This window comes from Symphalangus syndactylus, chromosome 10 (assembly GCF_028878055.3).
Source record: "Symphalangus syndactylus isolate Jambi chromosome 10, NHGRI_mSymSyn1-v2.1_pri, whole genome shotgun sequence".
Taxonomy (NCBI): Eukaryota; Metazoa; Chordata; class Mammalia; order Primates; family Hylobatidae; genus Symphalangus; species Symphalangus syndactylus.
The window spans coordinates 121641263-121668446 of record NC_072432.2 but is presented as its reverse complement, the minus strand read 5'-3'; the positions used below and the strand labels follow the sequence as shown (position 1 = coordinate 121668446).

The window sequence follows — 27184 nt, the reverse complement described above, 5'->3', positions numbered from 1 at the left end:
TGGAAGAAAAAAAAAGGGAACATGGCTAAAACAGTGCTAAGAGGAAAATTTATGCATAAATTCTTGCATTGAAGAAAAGTCTCGAATCAATAACCTATGCTCCTCCTTCAAGAACCCAGAAAAAAACAAAACAAACCTACAGAGCAGAAATCAACGAAATCGAAAACAGAAAAGCAGAAGAGAAAAAGCAAGAAAACAGAGAGGTTTGTCACTGGTTTGAAAAACCTACAAGAATGATAAAGAAAAAAGGGAAAAGACACAAATGTCCAAAAGCAGGAATGAAACAGGGGCTATCACCACAGTCTCTGCAGGCTACAAGCAACTCTACACACTTCAGTGAAACAGACCAACTCCTTGGAAAACACAAAGTACCACAACTCATCCAATAGGGAATAATCTGAATTAGTTTTATAACTATTAAGTAAACTGACTTCATACTTTTGAAAATCCCAAAAAAGAAATCTCCAGTCCCAGATGGTTTCACTGAAGAATTCTACTGAACATTTAAAAAAAAAAAAAAAAACACCTATTCTACACTGTCTCTTCCAGAGGAAGGAACACTTCCCAGTTCATTTTATAAACCTTGCATTGCCCTGACTAAAGCCAGACAAAGACAGTACCAAAATAAAGAACACCACAAGCCAGGCGCTGCGGCTCATGCCTGTAATCCCAGCACTCCGGAAGGCTGAGGGGAGAGGATGACTTGAGACCAGTCCTGGCAACACAGTGAGACCCCCATCTCTACCAAAAAAAAAAAAAAAATTTAAATTAGCCAGGCACGGTCCCAGCTACTAGAGGCTGAGGTGGGAGGTGAGATCACACCTGGATGACAGAGCAAGACCTTGCCTCAAAAACAAAAAAAAAAAAAAAAAGAAAACTACAAAAAAAATCTCTCATGAATACAGGCACAAAAATACTTAACACAATATTAGGGATAAAATTCAGCGATATATAAAAAGAATCCCATTATATTGCATTTAAGTAGGGAAGTCTTAAGTATTTTAATATAGTTAATCCTATCCAGAAGCATAAAAATTCTCCCACTTACACCTTCATTTCTCCTATCAAAGTGTCTTGCATTCTCACCCATGCTGTGCACCTCATATTAGGTCGGTCTGCATTTTACACTTCCTGCCCATGTCCTCTCCTAGTTCTCTTTCTCTGACCCCTTTTCACCACTCCCCAAATGTAGCTGTTCCTGCAGGCTTGTCCTCAACCTCTTCTCTGCCTTCACCTCCCAGAGCTTACCAATGAGCTTCGGTTAGCCCCCTGATTGGCTGACTCTCAAATTTACTTTTCCCATCTTCACCTCCCTCCTGATATCCTTTTTCCAGTGGTCAGCAACACAGACATCTACAACTCAAAGGTCCAATGGCAGCAAGCAGCACATCTTCTATGACTAGAACAGGATCATGACAGTGTCTTCTCCCAGGGGAAAAAAAATTAAAATAGTTGTATACAGAGATTTATCATTCAGATTGTGGCCAGCATTCTACCTTTTACTCTTTTCCCTAATCAGACATTTTTGCTGACAAATGCAAAGTAGAAGTCTCCATCTGCTAGCTACTCACTGGAGGGCTGAACCAAGCTGTAGTCCTGGAAACCTGTAATGTAATCACTCCATTCGAGAGTCTGAGAGGTGGGCTGAGAAGAGCTCAGAGTTCCAATCCAGAACTGTGCATGTGCTGGTGTTCCCCTTCACCTTCTCGCCCCTCCACCTCCACGTACCAGGGCCCTCCTCCTCTCACATCCCTTATCACAACAGCAAACTGCGATTATCTGCAGGAACATTACTCACGGCCTTGCTTTCAGGAGTTTGTTGATATAACAACCATCCTACGGACTCGACTTTTCTCCTTGAAAAACTAAAACACTGATATTGAAACTTCCCATCGCGGATCTGGGATATGTCTCTATTTAGGTCTTCTTCTGCATCTTTTAATAAAACTGTATAATTTTTTTATACGCAGAAAATTATCAGACTACAATGCAGCTCCAAAAGAAAAAAAGTTAAACTACACTAAAACACTCACCCGGAGAGACAGGAGGGACAGGAGGCGCGACGGGGAAGAAGGGAGTCGCTGCTCCATCTGGCTATTATGCCTTCCACGTGGAAGTATGGAGAGAGAACAGAGCGAGAAACAGAGAGAGAGAGAGAGAGAGAGAGAGAGAGAGAGAGAGATGCTAGACGCTTTCCAGATGTTCCCAATGAAACCTTCAACGGCCTCTAATACCTTCAATAATTATGATAATAGCTAACAGGTATTGAATGCTTGCTGTATGCCAGGTTAAACCTATTACCACATATTCCTCAACGCACTCACTTAATCCTCACAGCAATCCCGTGAAGTTCCTGTTCTGTACACAAGGAAACCAAAGCACAGAGGCTAATGAGCCATGGGTCACCCATGTTACGTGGTAAAACTTGAATTCGAACCAAAGCAAGCTGACTGTAAGGCTCATACCTTCAATGCCTTAATTATGTTACACTGTCTATATTAATTCAAGGAACAGTGCCAGCAGGCACACACACATGCCTATCATGTGCATCATTTTTACATTCTCCATATCACTGCTACTCCACTGTAACCATGAATAATAATTACAATTGACACACATAATATTCCTCTAAAACCCAAAGCCAACACTATATTCAAAGTATTTACCTGCTAAAGAGAATAGCAGACTCAGAACAAGGCCCACCTGTATATCTGTGCTTGTAGTACTATTTTCTCTTTTTCATTTAGGTCAAAATGGGCCCACAAGCGGCAGAACTCCATGACAACCCAGGTGTGGGTTCTACAGAGCTGTCTGCAGGCTGCTGCCATTGCTGCCACCACCAGGAGCCCTTCCAGTTAGGTAAAGGGAGTTCTCCACAGGAAACCATTTCAGTGAGGTCGCTGAAAGCAGTATTTCAGAGGACTGCTTTGTTTTTAAGTACTAACAACCCAAAAAAACATCATTTCCTGATTTCCTAACTACAGGCATGACAAACAGCCTGTCAAGGCAAGACAGTACCTAGTTCGTGAAGTCAGGAAGTATGTTAATAAGCACTAAAACACATTGCCCAACGCTATCACTGATTTGTGTTCTGTTTAAAAAAAAAAAAAAAAAAAAGGCACTTCCTAGGGAAGCTAATTGTAGATAAAGAGTAAGCTGTAAGAACTACATGTAGACACTTCCCAAGTTACAGGAGATCAAGGCCCTATGTTTTTCACAATCCAACGACCACAGTGGTTTCTTACTGTATAACTTAGCCTGGATGAAAAAAGGGAAACAGAACATCCTCAGCAATTAAAAAGCAAAATGAAGTGTGAAAAACTGGTTGTGCCTTGGCCTACTGACTGGAGAGTGAAGATTATGATGCAACCAGAGAACCAGAGTTTGAGCCACCCTTATTACAGGGCTGTTTGAAAGGGAAAACAATTTATTCTTTGGGCTTAAGAGCAGATTTCTAAATCCCGAGGTGTTCCACAAATGCCACTAGCAGACAAATCACAAAATACAAAAGGAACTCATCAATAAGTGGTGAGCATTCCTTCCGCTGCTGAATATATAGATATTAACAAGGAAAATGAGGCCGTTGATTACCCCAAGTCATCTGTTTACTTGGCAACAAACCTGAGCCCAGAAGTCTCAACTCCCAGGATAAGTCCTCAGTTTGAAAAGTATGCCATTGCCTTATCTGCTTCCCTTCCCACCAGTTTGCTAATGTCCCACAAATCCAAATCGTATTGTCTTACCAGTCAGTTTAATTATGTGTAAAAATCAGATTCACCACTTAAGAATTTTTTCAAATAACAAACCGGGGCGTGCTACATTAACTAAATCAGAATTCCTAGGTGTGGGGGCCAAACTCCTGCAGTTTGACAAAGTTCCCAGGTGATTTTAATGCAGAGCACACGACCCCAACTCCAAAACTACTGGTCTAATGAAGAATTGATAGTAATGGAGATTCAGATTGATGGCAGCTGAATCAATGTAGACAGCTAAGGAAGACAAACAGCACTATCCCTTAGCTAATGCAGAAAGTCCACACTACAATGCATTACACACCCTTGGAAGATGGGGAGGAGAGGGCTTTTTCATAATTGCTACTGATTTACATTTACAGTGTGCCAGGCACAGTACTCTAGATAACACACTTCACACATATTATCTCATTTCATCAGCCACATGGGAGTACTGTCATTTCCACTTCACCGATGAAGCAGTGGTGTATAATTGAGGATAGGAAACTTGTTCAAGGCAATACAGCAACCAAGTTACAAATCCAGGTCTGTATGACCTACAGCCCTGTATACTGCTTCTTGCTTATCTACCATTTGTTTACTTAGAGGATTCATTTTGTCTTAATTCACTTTACAATCATTACATGTTACTTTTGTAATTAAAAATATTACCTTGTTGCAATCTTTTTAAAGAACACCTCATTACATTTCTCAATAAATAAGGTGACACATCTATTTGGAAAAAAAAATAAAGTCAGATTACTGTATGACAAACCAAATCCAAAAATAAGTTCCAGATGGATTCAAGAGTTAATTATAATAAATGAACCATAACAAGAAAAGGAAAACATACATGTAATTTCATCTCAAGTACAGCCACTTTTCCAGGAATCCAAGCAAAAGTAAAATCCAGAAATGTTCAACAGGTTCAACTATATAAGAATCAAAGGATTCTAAGTATTCAGAAGGAAAAAAAAAGCTTAAATTTGATTAAAAACGGGGAAGCCTGCGCAATATGACAGAATTAAAAGAAGGCAATCAACAGTGGTCAACGGATATAAACAAAAAGTTACACAAAAAAGGGTTCAAGTGATAAACATGTTTATATGTTTAACCTTCCTAGCAATCAAAGAAATACATATTTCAAACAAGATACTGTGATATTTTCCACTAATAAATCAAAGAATTGTAAAATTATAATATCTGGTGCTAAGCAGGATCCAGGGTAAACATTCTCACACTTGGCTGCTGGGATTGCAAACTGGCACACCTTTCTGGAGCACAATTTGGCAGTAATAAAAACACTGAAACTGTGTCTATATTCTTTCCCTATAATTCTATCCCAGAAATTATTCTTAAAGAATCATGAGTGAGAAAAAAGATTTAACTTCCAAAATGTTCATACTAAAACATTAAAATAAAGTGATTAAAGTACAGTACAACTCTGAACTATGCTGCCTGCTACAATGTGGCAGGTACTCTTGTGTTAGTAGAAAGGTAAACTAAAAAGTAATCTGCCATTTGTAAGAAAAAAAACCTTCAAAATTTTCTTATCTCTAATTCAGCAATTTCACTTTCTAGGAATATATTTTAGGTGAGCAAGATATGTATATAAAGATGCAATCACCTCATTATTCTTTATCATGTATATAAAATATATAAATGTCCAAGACTAGGAGCAAGGTTAAACAAAGTGTGACTGTCACTGATATGACTATGATATCATTAGGAAGGTTTTCAATGGTTTTAAATGAAAACATGTTCACAATATAATGTTAACCAGAAAAATACAGATTCCAAGCCATATATGCAGTATAACATGTTTAAAATGCATATGTGTATATTTCTGAGTAGAAAAACAAACAGAAGCAAAAACACCAACAGAGGCACTTCTAGATTGTGAAATTATAGGTGATTTCTGCATTCTTCCTATCTTTCTCACTCTCCCTCCTAAAATGAGATGCATCATTTTCATAAGGGCTGGGTAGAGATGTAGAAACAAGGTTTTTAAATAAGGTCTTCAGATGGATTTTGTTAACTTACTCTCAGAACAGTCAACTTAGTATGCAAGTGCCTAGAGTATAAACTAATCTCTCTAACGGTTTCCGCTTCTCAAACACACATGATTTTTATTTTATGCTGTGGAGGCATACAATTGATATCGTTAGTGCCCTGGGCCTCCCTGAATGAGATAAAGAAAGTCAAGCAAGTTTGCTAAGCCATACATAAATCAGGGTTTTTTCTTTTTTTAAGAGACAGGGTCTTACTATAATGTTGCTCAAGCTGGTCTTGAACTCCTGGACTCAAGGTGATCCTCTCACCTCCGCCTCCCAAAGTGCTGGGATTACAGGTGTGAGCCACCGTGCCCAGCCTTAAATCAGCTTATGACTCGGGCATCCTCCTTCACCCTTTGTGGGTGAATTCAGCTTGAGATGCTTTACCATCCCATCATCATTACCATCTTTCTTATTCATCAGGTCCCCTAACTTCCCAATTCCTCATTCTTGACTCATAAGCTCCTTGTCCTTTGTTAACTCATAAATTAAGGGGTTAGACCAGATGACCTCAAAGATCCTTTTAGACTCTAGGCCCTCACTGACAATTGCCTTGCTCCCAGGAAGCACAAAAACATGTTTTACTGCGGGGAAAATTTCACCACCCTATCTACTCAAGGCAGCAAGGCCATTCCCAAGACCTCCTTCTCGTTTCACCTCCAAGATTTCAAGCACAAGACTTTCCTTTAAAGACCCCCTTAATTTTCCACAGACTCCATTAATAATTTGGGGTCCCATCAACTATTTTCTCCATTCGAAGCCACTGTGCTTTTATATTTTACAGCTCTATTTCAGAAACAAAGGAAGCTGGATGCGGCGGCTCACGCCTATATCCCAGCACTTTGTGAGGCCAAGGTGGGTGGAAGTTCAAGACCAGCCTGGCCAAGTTGGTGAAACCCCATCTCTACTGAAAATACAAAATTAGCCAGGTGTGGTGGCACACACTTGTAATGCCAGCTACTTGGGAGGTTGAGGCAGGAGAATTACTTGAACCTGGGAGGCGGAAGTTTGCAGTCACCTGAGATCATGCCATTGCACTCTAGCCTGGGCGAAAAGAGCAAGACGCCATCTCAAAACAAAACAAAACAAAACAAAACAAAAAAAGAAAAAGAAAAGAAGCCATGCTGGAAAGAGTAGGTCAAAATTGCTGAAAAAACATTTAAAAGCAAGTTGGAAAAGAGGTTTGAAAGGGAAAATGGTCAAAAAAGCAAACATCCAGGACGTTAACCATTAATATTATTGACCAGTCTAAAAGGTATTGGACACAGCCAAATGAAGGAATATACCAAAGGAAAGGCATTTGTGTGAGGGGTGGCACTCTAAGTCAGGCACCCGCAAGCGGCAGCTGCCTGCTTTTGTAGATGAATTTTCACTGGAATACAGCTTTGCTCATTCGGTTATGGATTCCGTTTGTATGGCTGCATACAGTAGGCATTCTTATATATTATGTATATGATGCTTTCACTCTCCCAACAGATTCTACAGTTCATCTTCCTATGGCTCCACTTCTAGACTTTTAATGGGTCATTTGGGTGCATGTGAGTAGTGTCCTACACTGCACTTTATGGCCTAAGCGTGGGAGAGGGAAGTATGTTAGTAATGAGTCTCCACATTCCTCTTCTATTTTTCAAGATCACAGGTTTTTTAAACCCTGCTTCTCTTCTCCCTAGTAACATCACCCAAGAGGTCTGAATGATTGAAAATTTAAAAGGACTGTGCAACTGGTTCAGGCAAGAAAAGAAAAGATGAAGCTTACAGGTGAGCCCACCTCTCTGTCCCTCTTGAGCTCACAAACTCTCTCTGCCTGGGCTATGCTATTTCCATGAAACCTCCAAACGTGAAAAATCCTTTCTTCCCTCTTAGTCAGCTGCCCTATCATTGAAAGTCTTCGAAATGATAGTTGCCAAAATGAGGTAACAAAAATAAAATAGAAATATGTTAATAGAAGTTTTCTGAGCTAAACTTAATAACCAGCGAATGGAGTAGGCAGTTTTAGGACGTTATGAAAGGTCCTGGTTTCATATTCCTTGCCTCACTCCAGAGTAACATACAAAGGCGCTCGAACCTTTACCAAGAGTAGGTCTGATGGGACCTTCATTTTTCTCCTAACACCTGAGTCTACATGAGGGAATCCCTCCCACCCTCCTCCAGAAGACCACCAGTCTCAACTGAGACAGGGACCCCGCATCACTCCTGCAGCCCCTCATCCCCCATAACCCTCCAATCCACAGCGGGCCTAGGGCCCTGCAGAAAACAATCGGTCTCTCTCTAGTCTAAGACATTCTTCTGCTGGCTTCAAACCACCCTCTGGACTTGCCCTTTCTCCTAGAAATACATTTCCCATGCTCAGCCTGGCCCCTGACTTACTTCTCTCCAAACTGTCCACTTAAAATCTTTTTACTCCGAGGTCAAAACTCTGAGGCCTAATCACTGAAAGATCCCAACTACACACCAAGTATTAACAGGGTTTTCCCCCACTAGAAAAGCGAGAAGTGGAGGGATACAGACGTACGCCTGTCAATCATTTTTTAGGTAGGTATGCCCCTCACATCTCTGGATATTAAGCACGTTTCCTGAAGTCTGAAGAGCCACAATTCTGACTCTTCTAGAAAGCACTTAGGTTAGATTCTCTCATGCTCGTGAGTTCTTATGATTCCTCCGGCTCCCCACAGGCAAACGAATGGGAAATTCCCACAGGATAAGGTATTTTTAACACATCAAATAACAGTTTAAGAAAACGGTTTTTCTTTCATCACAAAATATTTCAAAGTCCCTCTGCTAAACAGCAAGTAGCTGAGAAGGCTTCGCTTCGCTCCAGACTCTGTGCCCCGCGGTTACTATCCCAGCACACAGGTCACAGCGATAGTCACTGTATCAGAATGCAGGACTCACTGCCGAACAAAATACAGAAAACTGCAGAGTCTGCATGGCTGCAACACGCAAAGCCTTTAAAAACAAAAGAAAGCACGGGGAGCTCGGCCAGTAAAAATGAAGCTACCTAAATTGGTCAAAGAATAGGACAAAGTGACAAGAAATGCTAAAGACGACTCAAGTAAATCACATATGGGGGAAAAAATGGACATGTGGTGGTGTTCTGCGCTTCCTCCTCCACCAAAGGAGTCGAACCAAGAGGACTTGATCAAGCTTTTAGAGTTTTTAAAAAGGGAAGAAAAACAATCCAGGTTGCGGGGAAGGGCGGGGGTGGGGTGATGCGGATGGCGGGGGAGGGGCAAAATCCACAAAATTTAAGTCTTCTGAGAGCCACACAGATTTGATTAATAAAAGGAGCCGAAGCTCTTGCTCGATGTGGGGAAGAGAAAGCAGCACCCATTAGCAGCCGGGCAGCCCTGGCTCGCCTCCGAGGGGCTCGGAATAGGTGCTGTCCCCGTCGCTGGGCTCGGAGCTCCGCCGCGCACACACGCCCCGCGCAGCCCAGTCCGGTCCAGCCCGTGCAGCGCGAGGCCGGCTCTAGGGGAGCTGGGCCTGGGAGCCAGGGTCCTGCAGCACCTGGACCCTCGGACAGGAAGCGGCTCCTCTGACTGTGGCTCCTGAAAGGAGGCGAGCCCGGCAAAAAGAGCCAGCGGGGAGGGCAGCAGGCGACTGCGTGTAGAAGCGGGGGGCAGATGTGGGAAGGTGTGCACGGGAAGGGGTGGGGGTAATCCTGCGCTGCGCCTCTGCCGACAGAAGATGCTCCGGGCCAGCAGCAGGAGAAACGCCGCGGGCCACAGAGGGTGGACGGCTTCAGGGAGCAGGGGAAACTCAACAGCTGCAGCCGAGCGTCCTTTTTGGTGGAGGCGGGTCCCGAGCAGCCCAAACTGGGGCGAGAGAGGGCGTGTGGGGACGGGGAGGGGGTGCCCTAACCCAGGGACCCGTTAGCCCTCCCCGCTGCCGGCCGAGGGCTTGGCGGCCTCTCCCCGGGCCCCTGAGCCACCGGGCAGGCCTACTCCGCTCGGAGGCTGCACGCCTCCCGCCGCCGGGCAGCAGCCTCCCCAGGGCACGGCGGACCCGGTCCCTCCCGCCGCGTCCCCAGCGCTCGGGGCCAGCCCCGGCACCCTCCCATGAGCCCTTCCGGGTGCGGCCCCCGCTCCTCGGGCTCACGCGCGGCCAGCAGTCCTACCGGCTTCCAGCTCAGGGACCCGCCGCTGCCGCTGCCTGCGCAAAAGTCGGCGTCCCAGAAGCCGCTCTGGCTGCCGGCCGCCCGCCTTCCAGGCCGCGCCTGATCCGCCGCTCCCCCTGCCGGCCGGCAGCCATTTCCGACAGGCAACTGCGGAACTTGCCGAAGGGCGCCGCGCCGGAAATGGCCGAAGCCGGCGTTCGCGAGCGGGGGCGCGGACGCGGGCGCGCGCTCGCCACTTTCCCGACCGCGTCCGAAGACCGCCGAGGCCTCCCGCAGCGCCGCGGTGACACCCGGGTCAGGGGCGCGGGGCCGGGCGCCGGGGATTGTGGGAGGCGCGGGGGGCGCGCCGGCCGCCTTCGGAGCCCCGCCACCCGCGTCCTGCAAAGGCCGCCGGGCCCTGTCGAGAAGACCCGACCGCGGATGGCGGGGAGGATGCTCCCGGCGGCGCGGGAACCGGGTCTGACTCCCGAGCCACCGCCGCTTCCGCAGGGGCGCCGGCCCCGGGAAAGTCAAGTCATAAATCCCTGAATCTAAAACTCCATCCTCAGAGAAAAGGCCTCCAAGGACGGGCGCCGTGCACGGCAACTGCCTGCAGTTTTGAAGCCCTTTGACTTTTCCTAACAAAGACAAGGCCGGACGGCTTGGACGCTTAGGAAAATCCTGGGGCTTTGCAAAAACAACAGGTTAATCTAGTCGTGTGGGATGATCACCAAAACAAGACAGGAAAGAAGAACACCGTGTCAATGCTGAAATGCCAGCCCCTGTGAGCCCCAAAGTGCACGTTTTCCACAGTCCCAAGGAACACGTGACTGTGTGTTTCCACACTTGCGAAGTCAGGACGAGACCCCTTGGAAAATGGAACAGCGGATGGGGGTGGGAGCAGGCACCCTACCTGGTCACCTGCTTAACTTAGAAACCAGCTTTTAAAACCTGTAACTGCAGTATGAGCTACGATCAAATTTGTCTTAACGCATTTTTTTTTTTTAAATGTTTTTAATACCCAGAACACAGGGCTTCTACTCCAGGGTTTCCTCGCCTGGGAACCCCAAACACACAGGACCTGGAGAAGCCGGGTAGAGCTGGCTCCTGGCCCTGCGCTTGGGTGGTCGGCTGCCTTAAGAAGAACTGCACCACAGAGACAGGCTCGCAGCTGCCGACCTTATCCACTCGCCCTTCCTGCCGGAGCCCAGGCCCAGTGCTCCAGCAAGGAGGCTGAGAAAATGCTGAAGACTGATGCCCACGGGGGACAGCTTGAGCTAAGGATAACGTTTGCAAAACAAACCTTTAAAAACCCATAGCAACCTGTTTCCTAGAGCACACTCTTCATCTCTCCACCCCCAAACTAGTCCCGACTCGGATCCTCCTTTTCCTATCCTCTTTCTCTTGCTCTCGCCTCTCCTATTCACTTTTCCTCTCCTTTCCTCTTGATTACTATAAACAAATGCTTTCCAAGTCTTACCGCCATCATATGTGTACATATGCAACCCTTACTGTTAACAATTTGTTGAAGTCAAGACAGGAGGAGGCAAAGTTTAAAAATCAGAAGCATTGCAGGAAATGAAAATGGAGTGAGTGTTGCCTGGGTATCATAATTTTTTTTTTTAACAGTTCCTCTACTTGGCTCCCCTCCAAAGTACGCGGCCTCAGCAGGCAGGGGCTTGGCAATGTGGGAGGAGACACCACAGAAGACAGGGAAGAACTACCAGGCCTTGGTTCATCTCCACACTGGCGAGAGAGGACGTGCAGGTACCTGCTACCTGTTGGACTCAGTCTTTTACGTTGGAGTAACTTAACACATTGCTGCCCTTAACTTTGACTTACTTGCTGGCCAGGCGCGGTGACTCATGCCTATAATCCCAGCATTTTGGGAGGCCAAGGCAGGTGGATCACGAGGTCAGCAGTTCGAGACCAGCCTGGCCAACATGGCAAAACCTTGTCTCTACCAAAAATACAAAAATTAGCTGGGCGTGGTGGCACGTGCCTATAATCCCAGCTACTCGGGAGGCTGAGGCAGGAGAATCACTTGAACCCGGGAGGCAGAGGTTGCAGGGAGCCTAGATCGCGCCACTGCACTCCAGCCTGGGAAACAGAGCAAGTCTCCATCTAGGGAACAACAACAACAAAAAGATTATGAAGCTTTAGGAAGAACAGGGATATTCACCTGCTGCTGAGCCCCCATCCGCTTTGATCTTGTGAGCCTGCACTCTGCTGCTCCCCTCTCTCAGTCTCCTCTAGCTCCTGTTCCTTCTCCTACCTTGTGTTCTCTGCCAACGATATGGGGCTACTTTCTTTTTTCTTCCTCACACTCTCTTCTTGCTAATTTCAACCAATTTCCCTGCATCATCTCCACCTGCAAGCTGGTCCTTTACAGCAGAGCTTGGGGCCCTGCTGCCCAGTAGCACTCTGGACACTCTCACATCATCATCATCATCCTATTTTTATTTATTTTTTGGAGACAGGGTCTTGCTCTGTCGCCCACACTGGAGTGTAGTAGTGCGATCACGGCTCACTGCAGCCCCAGTGTCCCTGGGCTCAGGTGTTCCTCCCGCCTCAGCCTCTGGAATAACTGGGACCATAGATCCCTGCCACTGTGCCTAATTTTTGTTTTTTGTTTTTGTTTTGAGATGGAGTCTCACTCTTTTTGCCCAGGCTGGAGTGCAGTGGCATGATCTCGACTCTCTGCAAACTCTGCCTCCTGGGTTCAAGTGATTCTCCTGCCCCACCCTCCCGAGTAACTGGGATTACAGGCATGCACTACCGTGCCCAGCTAATTTTTGCATTTTTAGTAGAGACAGGGTTTCACCATGTTGGCCAGGCTGGTCTCGAACTCCTGACCTCAAGTGATCCACCCGCCTCCCAAAGTGCTGGGATTACAGGCATGAGCCACCACGCCCGGCCTAATTTTTGTTTTGTTTTTTTGTAGAGATGGCGTTTCAACCATGTTGACCAGGCTGGTCTCAAATTCCTGAGCTTAAGCAATCAGCCTGTCTTGGCCTCCCAGAGTGCTAGGATACAGGCGTGAGCCACCACGTGGGGCCTTCACACCCTATTAATATATACTTTATGATACATAATTGCCAGGCAATAAGCTAAACCCTTTTATTCACTGTCTCACTTTAATCCTTACGGGGAGGTTATCAGCTGCCAGATAGGGAGCTAAGACTTCAAGAAGCTAAATAAGGTGTCCAACACCACACAGCATGGAGCAAAGGACACGGGACTCCAAATCTTCCTAACTCGTGAGCTCATCTGGCTATCTCACCAGGACCTTAAATTTAATATATCCCAAACTGAACTCATCTTTATCCCTTCCCACTTTGCACTCCTCAAATGCCCTTGTTTAAAATAGTTACCTTTATCTTTCCTAACCCAGAAACAAAACCTGGCATCATCTTCGACTTCTCTCTTTACCTTCACATTCAATCAGTTTCCAAGACTTAAAGGCTTTACTTGTAGGATCTCTACCATTGATCCTCTACAGTTTCACACCTACATCCCACTGTCATTCCCAAATCCCCATAACTCCTCTCCTGGTCCATCCCTTAACACTGAAATCCTGGCTTGGCAAATATGGTCACATTCACAGCAGCTGTCCTCAAGAAGGAAGCCAAGGCAACAGTATGCACAATGAAGTGAGTCTTCACTAATCTCTCCATATTTTGACCTTTTACGGCACTTTTTATCTCTACTTTGTATTTTGAAACTGAATCCAAAATAGTTTTGCATTGTTGTTTAACAGTCATGTATGTAGATTTTTTGTTTTGTTTTTGGAGACAGAGTCTGGCTCTGTCACCCAGGCTGGAGTGCAGTGGCGTGATTTTGGCTCACTGCAACCTCTGCCTTCTGGGTTCAAGCAGTTCTCGTGCGTTAGCCTCCTGAGTAGCTGGGAATACAAGCATACACCACCATTCCCGGCTAATTTATCTGTAGTAGAGATGGGGTTTCACCATGTTGCCCGGGCTGATCTTGAACTCCTGAGCTCAGGCAATCTGCCCACCTCAGCCTCCCAAAGTGCTGGGATTACAGGCATCAGCCACTGCACCCAGCCCCCCAAAGTGTGTAGATATTTATCCACTCCAGAAATTAGGAAAAGCAGGATGCATTGAACCTTTGGTACGCAGCAGCAGGAGCCTGTGGGTCTTCTGTCTGGAGCACAATCACAAGGACCGAGCATCAGCAGCATCCACTGTCATTTCAGCTCCAAATTGTAAACTCCCATAAGAGAGACAACATTGGCCCAGCTTGGGTCACGTGTCCACCCCTTTAATCAATCAGCTTTGGCCAAGCAGCAGGTCATCCTGGTCCAAACATCACAGTTGGGGGCCTCACCTGTAAATAGAGCTTGTTCCCAAAAAAGAGGGAGGCACACACCATTCATTTGTTTGTTCATTCGTTCAATCAGCAAATAGTTGAGCATCTATAGAAATATATGCAACGTTCTAGGCCGGGCGCGGTGGCTCACGCTTGTAATCCCAGCACTTTGGGAGGCCGAGGCGGGCGGATCACGAGGTCAGGAGATCGAGACCACGGTGAAACCCCGTCTCTACTAAAAAATACAAAAAATTAGCCGGGCGCGGTGGCGGGCGCCTGTAGTCCCAGCTACTCGGAGGCTGAGGCAGGAGAATGGCGTGAACCCGGGAGGCGGAGCTTGCAGTGAGCCGAGATTGCGCCACTGCACTCCAGCCCGGGCGACAGAGCGAGACTCTGTCTCAAAAAAAAACAAAACAAGAAATATATGCAACGTTCTATTATGTACGCAAAATGTATAAAACATGGCCCTGCCCTCACACCATGAAAGTTACCACATAAAAAGAAGTCACCAGATAAAAAAGCATAACAGTATTCATAAGTACTCATGAGTGACCATCAATTCAGTTACACATGATGGAAGATAATTCATTATACCTAGTATAAGCCACTGGCGGTAAAAGTAGTTAGCAGCAATGTGTACGTGATCAACAAAAGCTCACAGCAGCACCATTTACACAAAAACAGAAAAGTACCCAGATGTCGATCAGAGGTAGACCAGATAAACAAAATATAAAATATAACACCACACAATGGCTCATACCTGTAATCCCAGCACTTTGGGAGGCTGAGGCAGGCAGATCACTTGAGGTCAGGAGTTTGAGACCAGTCTGATCAACATGGTGAAACCCCGTCTCTACTAAAAATACAAAAATTAGCCAGGCACATGCCTGTAATCTCAGCTACTCAGGAGGCCAAGGCAAGAGAATCGCTTGAACCTGGGAGGCCAAGGTTGCAGTGAGCCGAGATCACACCACTGCACTCCAGCCTGGGTAAAACAGCGAGACTCCATCTCAAAAAAAAAAAAAGTGTATATGTATAGTGAATGCATGCACAGAATACTTTACAGCAATAAGAATGAGTGTTCTACAAATATACACAATATTGCTGACTCTCCCAATGTTAAACAAAAGCATCCAGACACACAAAAATGTGTACAGTATATGATTCCATTGATAGAAAGATTAAAAACAGGCAAAATTAATTCACCTTTATGGAGTCTTAAGTAAGGGGAACAAAAGGGGCCATCTGGGCAGTGATAATGCTGTTTCTTGAGCTGGGTGCTGGGTTCACAGGTGTGTTCAGTGTGTCACGCTTACACTTCTCATACATCTTTTCTATATGTATGTCATCCTTCAATAAAAAGTTTTTTAAAAATAAATAATTGGGCTTGTGTGGTAGGCTCACACCTGTAATCCCAGCACTTTGGGAGGCCGATGTGGGAGGAGCACTTGAGTCCAGGAGTTTGACCAGCCTGGGCAACATAGGAAGACCCTGTCTCTACAAAATTTTTTAAGAGCCTGGCATGGTGGCACACTTAGGCGGGTAAGGTGGGAGGATCACTTGAGCCAGGAGGTCAAAGCTGCAGTGAGCCGTGATCACACCACTGCACTCCAGCCTGAGTGACAAAGTGAGACCATGTCTTAAAAAAATAAAAATAAATAATTGGCACTCAAAGAAAGACACCTTTAATCTCCCTTGAACATCAGCACCATGATTATCCTGGAGTTGCCAATTATTCCCATACTCCCCACCTCCTCCCCACCACCACCACCATTATGCCCCCTTCTTAGAGACATAAGACACTGGAACCTTTGGAAGGAGCCACTATATTTACCGCATGACCTCCTCTCCTCTGGTCCCAGCCTACTGGACTTCTCACCTGGAATTGTGGGAACTGAGTCACGTGACAGAGAGAGTGCTTGATCTATTAATTTACATAGATTTGGGAGAAAGAATTTCTGGGCATGTGCACAGTGATAAGCCCAGAAAGCTGGTCTGCAGAAAATAGAAGCAAATAGAGTCAGCATAGAGAGGGAAACAAACAAACCCACCAGAGATGGAGAAGCCTCAGAGGCTGTTGACATTGACCTCTGGTACCCACATGTCCCAGGTGACACTGGGTGTCCACGTGATTGCTTATGTAGCCTTACTATTTAAAAAATCCTCATAATCCCAGCACTTTAGAAGGCCGAGGCAGGTGTATCACGAGGTCAGGAGTTCAAGACCAGCCTGGCCAACATGGTGAAACCCCATCTCTACTAAAAATACAAAAATTAGCCGGGCCTGGTGGTGGGTGCCTGTAATCCCAGCTACTCGGGAGGCTAAGGCAGAGAATCACTTGAACCCAGGAGGCGGGGGTTGCAGTGAGCCGAGATGCCGCCACTGCACTGCAGCCTGAGTGACGAGCGAAACTCCGTCTTTAAAAAAAAAAAAAAAAAAAAAAATCCTCATTTACTTAAACTAACATGAATACGTTTCTGTCCCCGGCCACCAAACATGACCCTACATGTTCTTCCCTGGAAGAAAGTAAGTAGTTATTTTGTTTGTTTGTTTATTTGGAGACAGAGTCTCACTCTGTCGCCCAGGCTGAAGTGCAGTGGCGTGATCTCAGCTCAGTTTTGGCAACCTCTGCCTCCTGGGTTCAAGAAATTCTGCTTCAGCCCCCCGAGTAGCTGGATTACAGGCATGTGCCACCACGCCCAGCTAATTTTTTGTATTTTTAGTAGAGATGGGGTTTCGCCAGGTTGCCCAGTCTGGTCTCGAACTCCGGAGCTCAGGCAACTCGCCCGCTTTGGCCTACCAAAGTGCTGGGATTACAGGTGTGAGCCACTGCGCCCAGCCCCTAAGTAGTTATTTCAGAGCCAGACTCTTAAACACTTTGCATGTGTCATCCCATGTGCTCCTTTAACGACCCTAAACAATAAGGACCATTATTATTCCTTTGTCACAAATAAGAAAAATGAAGCCCAGGGAGGTTAACTAATTTGCCTAAATCACCAGCCTAGTAGGTGGTGGTGCCAGGTTTTGGACCCTGACAGTCTAACTCCAGAGTCTGAAACTTTACCAGCTGTGCTCCGCTGTGGTGCAAGAGAAATGCTGACCATGGCAATGTGAATTGTCTGCTGCATTAGTAGATTTAACAAAGGCATTTGATTTGTTAAATGAGTTCAAATATAGAAATGATACAAAAGATCGGCTGTCTAGAGAAGCTGGTGCACACATTTCTTTCACAAGGGAATTATCGTTTGAGGTATACAAGCCAGAGAAATGTAAACTGCATAGAGTGTGACAAATATGCCAAACAAGTCTGTGTTCTCTTACCAATGAATTATTTTACAGATTTCAGCAAATGCTCTCTTGGGGGCCCCCACTGATTGCTTATTTTTCCCCATGTGTTTAATATCCAGAAGGGGATTTGAGTCCCACAGAAGGAGAAACTGGTGATAACAGTTACTTCAAGTCTCAGAGAGGGAGGTGCCTGAGTCATTTTCCATGTTAATGGCTGCCAGCCCCACAATCCACTCAGCAAGCCTTCTAGATCCATCCCAAACAAGCCATTGGTGACCCCCAGCAATCTTCAAAGGGAATTATCAGTGATAAGTCAGATAAGAACTTAGTCTATTTGTAAGGCCTTGATTTTAAAAGAAAGTGCTGACAGCCACTATTCAAGATCTTTTCTATATATAAATGACTGAGCAATTTTGTGGCTTATAATTAGAACAATGCATGACAATTTCCAGATTGAGGTTCCAAGGTTACTCTTCTCTTTGGTCTATCAGTGCCAAAAAGCCAAAAAGTCATCTTCTAAGGCTCCAGGGATAGCACTCATTACCCTGACAAATGGCTCACTCTGGAAGTCCTGGCTTTGATGTTACCTTTTAAAAGTGGCTGGTTTTTGCCTGGCCAAAGGTGGGGCCATTTGGGTGGCTCACAGATAATTTGTGGCAAGAACACTGAGCTAATATCAGTTTCAAGACAAAACACATTTTATTGTTAAAAAAGTATTTGTTAACTCATCACCTCATGTCATAGTATTCTCTGCCTTGCCATGTGGCTGTAAAAAAAAATAAACATTCAAGTTTCACATTAGAAAGCTTAGCCTGATTCAAATCTGTTATCTGTGGCTGGGCACTATGGCTCATGTCTATAATCCCAGCACTTTTGGGAGGCAGAGGTGGGGGGGATCACCTGAAGTCAGGAGTTTGAGACCAGACTGGCCAACATGGCAAAAACCCACCTCTACTGAAAATACAAAAATTATCCTGGTGTGGTGGCAGGCGCCTGTAATCCCAGCTACTTAGGAGCCTGAGGCAGGAGAATTGCTTGAACCCGGGAGGCAGAGGTTGCTGTGAGCCAAGATTATGCCATTGCACTCCAGCCTGGGCGACAGAGCAAGACTCCATCTCAAAAAAAAAAAAAAAAAAAAACATCTGTTATCTGCGTAAGACACCTAACCTGTAATGACCAATTAAGACTCAAATTAGCTAGCACCAACAGCGGGTATCAAAATGCCATCAAAATTTTCTAAGCTTGCACCTACAAATGTTCCCTAAGGCAAGCATAAAGGCATCTAACATTTACCCTAAATTATGCCAGTGAGTAGCAAAAATGTGCTCAGTTAGACGCAACATGTCACAACATGGTCTGACTGTTGGAAGAACTTAGTGCAGTGAGAGCTATACCCAGAGGAAAGAAGTAAAATTAGGCAGAGTGTTGATGGCTAAGTTCCAGTGTCACATTTATATACAGCTCAATGACTCTAGAATTGTCCTTACACCAAAAAAAAGTTATTCATAGATTCAAAAAATCAACTGCTCACTACTTTCATTTAAAAATGCCTTGTGTGAACAAGGCGTTCCAACTGAAAACTGGCAAAATTTATAGAGGTTCTTAAAGAACATCAATTAGCTTCTTAGTCAACCAATTTGGCTGTAAAATCAAAACTGAAAGTGCAATTTCCAAAACTAATTATGCTAAATACTTTTAAATATATATAACTTGATAATAACATTTGGACTTTATGTATGGAAAGAAACAGTAGTTTCCACCAAAGGAATTTTCAAAAGAAAAATATATATGTTTTAAACCAATTTATGAAGATCTGCAATAAGATTTTATTGAAGAGAAAGTTTTCCCCTATTTTCCTAAATATTACTCAAAATTAATTCTCAACCCAAAAGGTGACAGCATGACTTCTAGTAGGGTCCAAGTCAATCCCAGAACACAATAATAATTGATCCCTTCCCCAGCCCAAGCCTTCAGCCTTGCAAACACTATGCCATAGATCAAAAGTGGAAACAAATGAAAATGTGACCATATTTCTACAAATCCATCAATTTGGAGGGCAAAAAACTAACAATCCAAAGCCCATCTCTAATGGATGGTGTTAGATATTTCACCCTCATGTCAAAAGAAACATGTATAATTACATCATCTAGGTTACTAAGAAAAGCATATCTTTAAAGTGAAGAGGTAATTATTTAGAAAAAGGATACTTGACATAAATGATGCGAATACTCAAAAAATATGTTAAGTATCTGTGAAATGTATTAACTATGAAAGCTCTTTAAAAGCTCATGCTGAGCCTTGTATTACTTTTATGTACATTTAACCAGGCTTCAATAATGCTCTATTTATCTTTATTTCATTAATTAAATAATAAACATTTAAATTTTTTTTTTAATTTTTTGAGACGGAGTTTCGTTGTCCCCCAGGCTGGAGTGCAACAGTGTGATCTCGGCTCACCACAACTTCTGCCTCCCGGGCTCAATCGATTCTCCTGCCTCAGCCTCCCAAGTAGCTGGGATTACAGGCATGCGCCACCACGCCTGGCTATTTGTATTTTTAGTAGAGATGGGGTTTCTCCATGTTGGTCAGGCTGGTCTGGAACTCCTGACCTCAGGTGATCCACCCACCTCAGCCTCCCTAAGTGCTGGGATTACAGGCGTGAGTCACCACGCCCGGCCAACATCTAAATATTAGTAGGAACACAATAGCAAAAAAAAAAAAAAAAAAATCACAAAAACTGATACATTAAATATTTACCAACTCTGTGGCTTCCTTCCAGCTCATGAGCATAATTTTATAAAATTGCTATCTCTGTGTGTCAACTATTTCAAGTCCTTCTTTTTCACTTACTTTGAAAGAACTATTATGTTTCTACACGACCCTCACAGTCATCTTGAAAGTTACTGGAGCATCCTATGGTCTAGCTCAGTGATTCCTGAATAACAATTTATTGACCAAGCTAGGATGAAGTTTTCATCAGTCCACAGTTAAATGGGAAAAGCATAGACAAGTTGTGAGTTTTTAACAAAGTTGAATGATTCAACTGAAAGGATTAGACTTTATTCTGAGATTATGTTCTTCTCCCTTTTTTATGTTAAAATGTGTGTTTATGAAATGACCGTGGTGGTGGTCAATGGCAGCTTTTTCTGTATCTTTCTCACTCAACAAAACACTGAAATATACTAATTTTGGTATCCCCTACCGAGTTATTTTTTATTTTACTGGCCTATTAAATCTAAAAGTCTGGTAACTATAATACCAGTCTAGCCTGTCTAACAACACATACATATTAAGGCATACACTTCCCCCCAACTTCACCCCCACAATACAGAATGTTTTTGGAGACTCCCATGGCAGCCAGCCTCTGAAAGGGCCCCCAGTGATCCCTGCCCCCTGGTATTCACACTGTTGTGAAGTCTCCACCCACACCCTAACTAGGATCCATCTGTGTGGCCAATGGAACACAGCAAAGGTGATGGTATGTCACTCCCAGGATTAAACGACACGAGGCATTTCAGCTTCCATCTTGGTTGCTTTCTCCTTCTTAGATCACTCTGGGAGAAACTCACTGCCATGTTGTGACAACACTATGGAGAGGCCCAGGTGAGGGACTGAGGCTTCCTGCCAACAGCCACATGAATAAGATTGGGAACAGATCCTCCAGCCCCAGTCAAGCCTTCAGATGACTGCAGTCTCATGAAAGCCCTGTGCCAAAAACACCCAGCTTGATGAAATAATCTGTACAACAAACCCCCGTGACACAAGTTTACTACAACAAACCTGCACATGTACCCCTGAATTTAAAAGTTAAAACAAAACCACCACCACCAACAACAACAAAAAAACACTCAGCTAAGCCACTTCTGAATTCCTAACCTACAGAAAACTATGAAATAATAAATATTTGTATTTTCAAAATTAGCTGGGTGTGGTGCCATGTGCTTATAATCCCAGCTACTCAAGAGGCTGAGGCATGAGAATCACTTGAACCTGAGAGGCAGAGGTTGCAGTGAGCCAAGATTGTGCCACTGCAATCCAGCCTGGGCAGCAGAGCGAGACTCTCTCAAAAAAAAAAAAAAAAAAAAAGAGAGAGAAGAAAAAGAAAAATTAAAATTAATGTGTAGAATATTTTTTAAATTAAAATTAAATAAATAAATATTTGTACTTTCAACCATCAAGTTTGAGGTAATTTGTTATCAACCAATAGATAATAAATATAACCCTTTTATCCTATTTCAGCCGCAAAATGAACATCCCTGTAGCCCCCCAGGGATGCAATGTGGTGCAATGCAGAGACTGTATTTATGGCTGAGTTGGAAGAGAGATCAGATTAGCAAAGACTGTGATCTCCTTTACCCTGGCTTTAGTTTACATACTCTGACTTTTATCTTCTCTGTTGCTTTTTCTACTTTTCTTGTATTGACCAGGGTACTCAGTAAACCGAATAATCCATCTCTAGCAAGGGAATCAATCCTGCAAGTTTATATGCTTAAAAGAATTACTTTATGTAAATATGGTGTTTTATGAAATTTTAGAAAACTGGTAAATGTCTATTGACAGAATCCCTAACCCCGGCTGAACAAATCTTTGCTAGACTCATCCCTAGCTCAAAAGAGGAGCAGGTCTTATATTTCACTAAGAAAATAGAAGACAACAGATATGAACTCTTTGAAATGCCTTCCTTCCACCTTTATAAGTATTGAGGTGAAAACTATTATTTTAGTAGATGCTAGAGTTCTTAGGGATGGAAAACGCCTTATTTAGGAAACTACTTTGAAATGACATTTGAAGTACGGAAGAAGAGAGAATGACTTAGAATAAAACTCTGAAGCAAAGAGACAGCTAGACAGATCTATATTTTTTAAAATCCAAAAACATGGGGACTGGAGGAGAGGAAATGGAGGTGGATAAGAAGAGATGGGGCTCAAATAACAGTGTGGGAGGCTGGAGCTGCGGGAGAGAGTTCCCAGTGATAGGGGAGCTGGAGAATGTTTAAAATAGAGATATCTATTGTCGGAATTTTAAGTTATTTGTGTTGCTAAGGATATAAAATCCCCTAAGCCTTCAGTAATATCTGTCACATGCACAAATGCCTTATGTGAGTGATTTGGGGGAGAATTAAGAAAAAAGATTGCGAGGGGCTGAGCTCCACAACTGGGTCAGCAAAGAACCAAGAAATGAGAACAGCCACAGAAGTTCAGTTACAAGTAAGATAAAGAATTTAATGGAAGCAGAAACTCAAAGCCAAAGAAACCATAAGAAGGAGAGCTTCCAGGAATTCACAGAAATCTTGGATTGAGTTTCCCAATGGATACAGAATGGGGACTTAAGCCAATGTTACTTAAATCTCAGAAAAGAATGTTGCCTTAAGCTGACAGCTGAGTACATATTCACTGATTCTTCTTTCATCTCTTCCGGCCCTTGACAAAGAGATGTCCTTAACTCCTTTCTGAAACTAGGTGCTCCATTTTTGAATGTGATCTAATATCCTTCCTTTAACTCTTGCTTGATCAGTTATTCTCTTTGCTACATACATGGTCAATATCCTCCTTACTATAGGGTTTTACCCCCATTCTGCTTATAAATAGGCTCAGTCTCAGGCCTGGGGAAAATAAGAGAATAACTCAGCTCAAGCTACCATCATCTTACAACACGGGCACTGAACCCAGAAAGATTTAGATTCGAATCCTTGTTCCACTATGTATTAATAGTAGAACACCCTGGGCATATTACATAACCTTTCTATACTCTCTCCACTATAATTTCCTCATCAGAACATGGGGATAATAATGGTACCTACCCATAGGAGTAGTGTAAGGATTATCCCAGATAATGCATGCAAATTGTTAGTCCAGGGCCTGGTATACAGTAAGCCTTCACTAACATCAACTGCTGTCATCATCGTCATTTGCCCAAATTCTTGAGTTATCTCAGGCTGGGCGCGGTGGCTCATGCTTGTAATCCCAGGACTTTAGGAGGCCAAGGTGGATGGATCACCTGAAGTCAGGAGTTCAAGACCAGCCCAGCCAACATGGTGAAACCCCGTCTCTACTAAAAATACAAAAAAAATTAGCCAGGTGTGGTGGCAGGCACCTGTAATCCCAGCTACTTGGGAGGCTGAGACAGGAGAGTTGTTTGAACCTGGCAGGCGGAGGTTGCAGTGAGCCAAGATCGCGCCACTGCACTCCAGCCTGGGTGACAAAAGCGAAACTCCATCTCAAAAAAAAACAAAGTCATCTCTTCTCTACTGTCATTCACTCTTTAATCCCTAGGGGGGCTGGCTGCTGTCAATCTACTGAAACTGCTCTCATTAAGATAACCAGTGATCACTTCTAATATGAGGTTATAGAAAAAACAAATGAAAACACAAAATGAAAAAAAGAACCAGCAACTTCCTAATTCATTATCCCACTTAATCTTTCAGGCCTTTGGAACTTCTTTAGAACTTAACAGACCTAGTCACTCACCTTCTTGAAATGGTCCAGTCTTTGCTTTGCATGGTATTGCCTTTCCCCATCCTTTCTCTTTTCTTTCACTGAGTCTTAATTCTCCACCATCCCTTAAATGCTTGTGTGCCTGGGTCTCCGCTCTTAGCCATCTTTTTATCACTAGGTGAACACTTCTAAGACTTCAGCAACCAAATCTCTATCTTTAGCCCAGATATTCCTTCTGAGCTCTTGAGCCAAACTGTCCACTAAATTTATTGTCTAAGGTTTTCACAAACTCAGTCATCCAAACCAAATTTATACAGACTGTTAACTAAATCATTATTTTCTCTCCCTTCCCCAATTCTTTCCCTTCCCTAGTAATCATTTTCTTTTTTTTCCTTTTTGAGATGGAGTCTCGCTCTGTTGCCCAGGCTGGAGTGCAGTGGTGTGATCTCGGCTCACTGCAACCTCCACCTCCTGGGTTCAGGTGATTCTCCTGCCTCAGCCTCCCAAGTAGCTGGGATTACAGGCACATGCCGCCACACCTGGCTAATTTTTGTATTTTAAGTAGAGGCGAGGTTTCACTGTCTTGGCCAGGCTGGTCACGAGCTCTTGACCTCAAGTGATCCATCTACCTCGGACTCCCAAAGTGCTGGGATTACAGGCGTGAGCCACCGCGCCCAGCCCCTAGTAATCATTTTCTCAAGTTTCCAGCTTGGACTGGAATGTCATTGTTATAGTCTAGCCAGGAGTCCAAGCTGGGAACATGAGTTGTTATCCTTGTATCTCCCTCACCCAGCATGTCCAACTGGCTATCAGGGCCTGACAGTCCCACCTCAGAGTCTCATGGCTTCCCTAAGTCCTGCTCCATCCTACATGACCCCACTGTATTTCGGAGTGGGCTTTAGAGTCACATGGGCCTGGGTTCAAATATTAACTATGCCATAAACCTACAAATGACTATTTTTGGTCAAGTGACTTAACCTCTCTGACCTCAGCTTTTTGTGATAATTAAATGAGATATCATATGTAAAATAGCTGGCACACAGTAAGCACTCAACAAACATTCTGCTGCATCCCCTTCCTTTGGGTCTCCATCGCTACCTGGTGGAATGCAATATCTACCTACCTGGTCTTTCTTGTCCTTTCTCCTCCTAATTGCCCTAGAGTTAATTTTTCTAAAATAAATAAATAAATAAATCTGGTACTATCATCGCTGGCTTTAAAACCTTCAACGTTTTCTTTTTCCTATGGAATGAAGTCCCAATTCCTTAAAATAAGTTGTAAGTTCCAGCTGCCTTTCTGGTCCCTGTTCCTCAAGCCCATTTACTCCAAAACATTGGCTTTTTGCCAGCCACTTCATGTACATATGGGCTTAATCTCCACACATGCAGAGCCCTTTGGCTAATTCCCTTCCCCACACCAAGTTCTGTCCAATTGGCAAGAACCTCAAGGCCCACTTCAAAAACTATCATATAAAGGGTGATACCTATTCTTAAGTGGTTCAATTTTTTTCTTTTTTTCTTTTTTTTGAGAGAGAGGGTATTGTTATGTTGCTCAGGCTGGTCTTGAACTCCTGGGCTCAAGTGATCCACCCCCATGTCAGCCTCCCAAGATGCTGGGATTACAAGTGTGAGCCTCTGCACCTGGCCTGGTTCAATTTTTTAAAACTATTTTTTACATATACGCAAACATAGGCCAGGCACCATGGCTCACGCCTGTAATCCCAGCACTTTGGAAGGCCAACGCGAGCGGATCACTTGAGGTCAGGAGTTAGAGACCAACCTGAAAAACATGGTGAAACCCCATCTGTACTAGAGATACAAACATTAACTGGGCATGGTGGCAGTCACCTGTAATCCCAGCTACTCAAGAGGCTGAGGCAAGAGAACTACTTGAACCCGGGAGGCGGAGGTTGTAGGTGAGGGGAGATGGTGCCACTGCACTCCAGCTTGAGTGACAAGACTCTGTCTCAAGAAAAAAATAAAAATAAATAAAAATAAATAAATAAAATATGTATATATACACACACACACACACACATACATAATATACATATATACACACACATACATACATAACAAACATATATACACAGACACAAAGGAAGAGAAAAAGTGCTAAAACGTGGATGTGGCAAAACACCAAAAATTGGTGAATCTGGGTAAAAATAATTTCAAATGTACAAAAAACTTGCAAAATGCTACATAATTCTGGCAACATTTCTGTAAATTTGAAAATATTTCAAAAGAAAAAAGAAAGGACGGGCAGGGTGGTTTGTGCCTGTAATCCCAGCCCTTTGGGAAGCGGAGGCAGGAGGATCGCTTGAGCCCAGGAGCTCAAGATTACAGTGAGTTATGATCCTGCTACTTCACTCCAGCCTGGACAACAGGGCCAAACAACTAGCCTATGTTTTAAAAATGTCAATGTCGTCAAAAAAAGCAAGGGCAGAAGAAGGAAAGGAGGAAGAGAGAGAAGGGGAGGGGGAAAAGAAAGGAAAAGGGAGACAGGAAGAAAGAAGGGGAAGCTGAAGAAACGTTCAAGATTAGAGAAGCAAACATGAGAGCTAAATGCGATGTGTGATCCTGGATTGGATGTTAAATTGGCATTTAAAAAACTGCTATAAAATACATTACTTGGCTGGGCACGATGGCTCACCCCTGTAATCCCAGCACTTTGGGAGGCCGAGGTGGGTGGATCATGATGTCAGGAGTTCGAGACCAGCCTGGCCAACATGGTGAAACCCCATCTCCACTTAAAATTTAAAAATTAGCTGGGCGTGGTGGCATGTGCCTATAGTCCCAGCTACTCAGGAGGCTGAGGCAGGAGAATCGCTTGAACCCAGGAGGCAGTGGTTGCAGTGAGCTGTGATTGTGGCACTGCACTCCAGCCTAGGGGACAGAGCAAGACTCCATCTCAAAAAAAAAAAAAACAACATTATTGGAACAAGTGGTGAAATTTGCAAATTGACTATTATATAATAGCATTATAACAATGCTAAGAGTTTTGAATTTAAAAGTTATTCTGTACTTATGTAAGAGAATGGCCTTGTGCGTTAAAAAATTCATGCTAAAATATTTAAGGGCAAAGGATCATGATATGTGCAACTTTAAAATGTTTCAGATAAATAGTCTGTGTTCATATATGTGTCTACAGAGAGAAAAAATATAGCAAAATGTTAACAATTGATAAATCTGTATTAAGATTTACCACTTTTACAACTTTTCTGCATGTTTGAAATTTTTTCAAAATTAA

General features: G+C 43.9%; 1 protein-coding gene across 3 annotated transcripts in view; it reads right to left on the bottom strand.

Annotated features, from left to right (window-relative positions):
• Window positions 1–27184, bottom strand: part of EXTL3 (exostosin like glycosyltransferase 3) — a 133981-nt gene that overhangs the window by 42435 nt on the left and 64362 nt on the right. The window contains exon 1 of one of the 3 annotated variants that reach the window (XR_010113937.1): window positions 9903–10055. The exons of 1 other annotated variant lie outside the window; for it this stretch is intronic. The gene's annotated coding sequence lies outside the window, so the exon portion shown is untranslated. Of the gene's footprint in view, window positions 1–9902; window positions 10227–27184 lie in introns of those variants that run through there. One more of the 3 variants, XM_063610833.1, reaches the window with a different exon arrangement.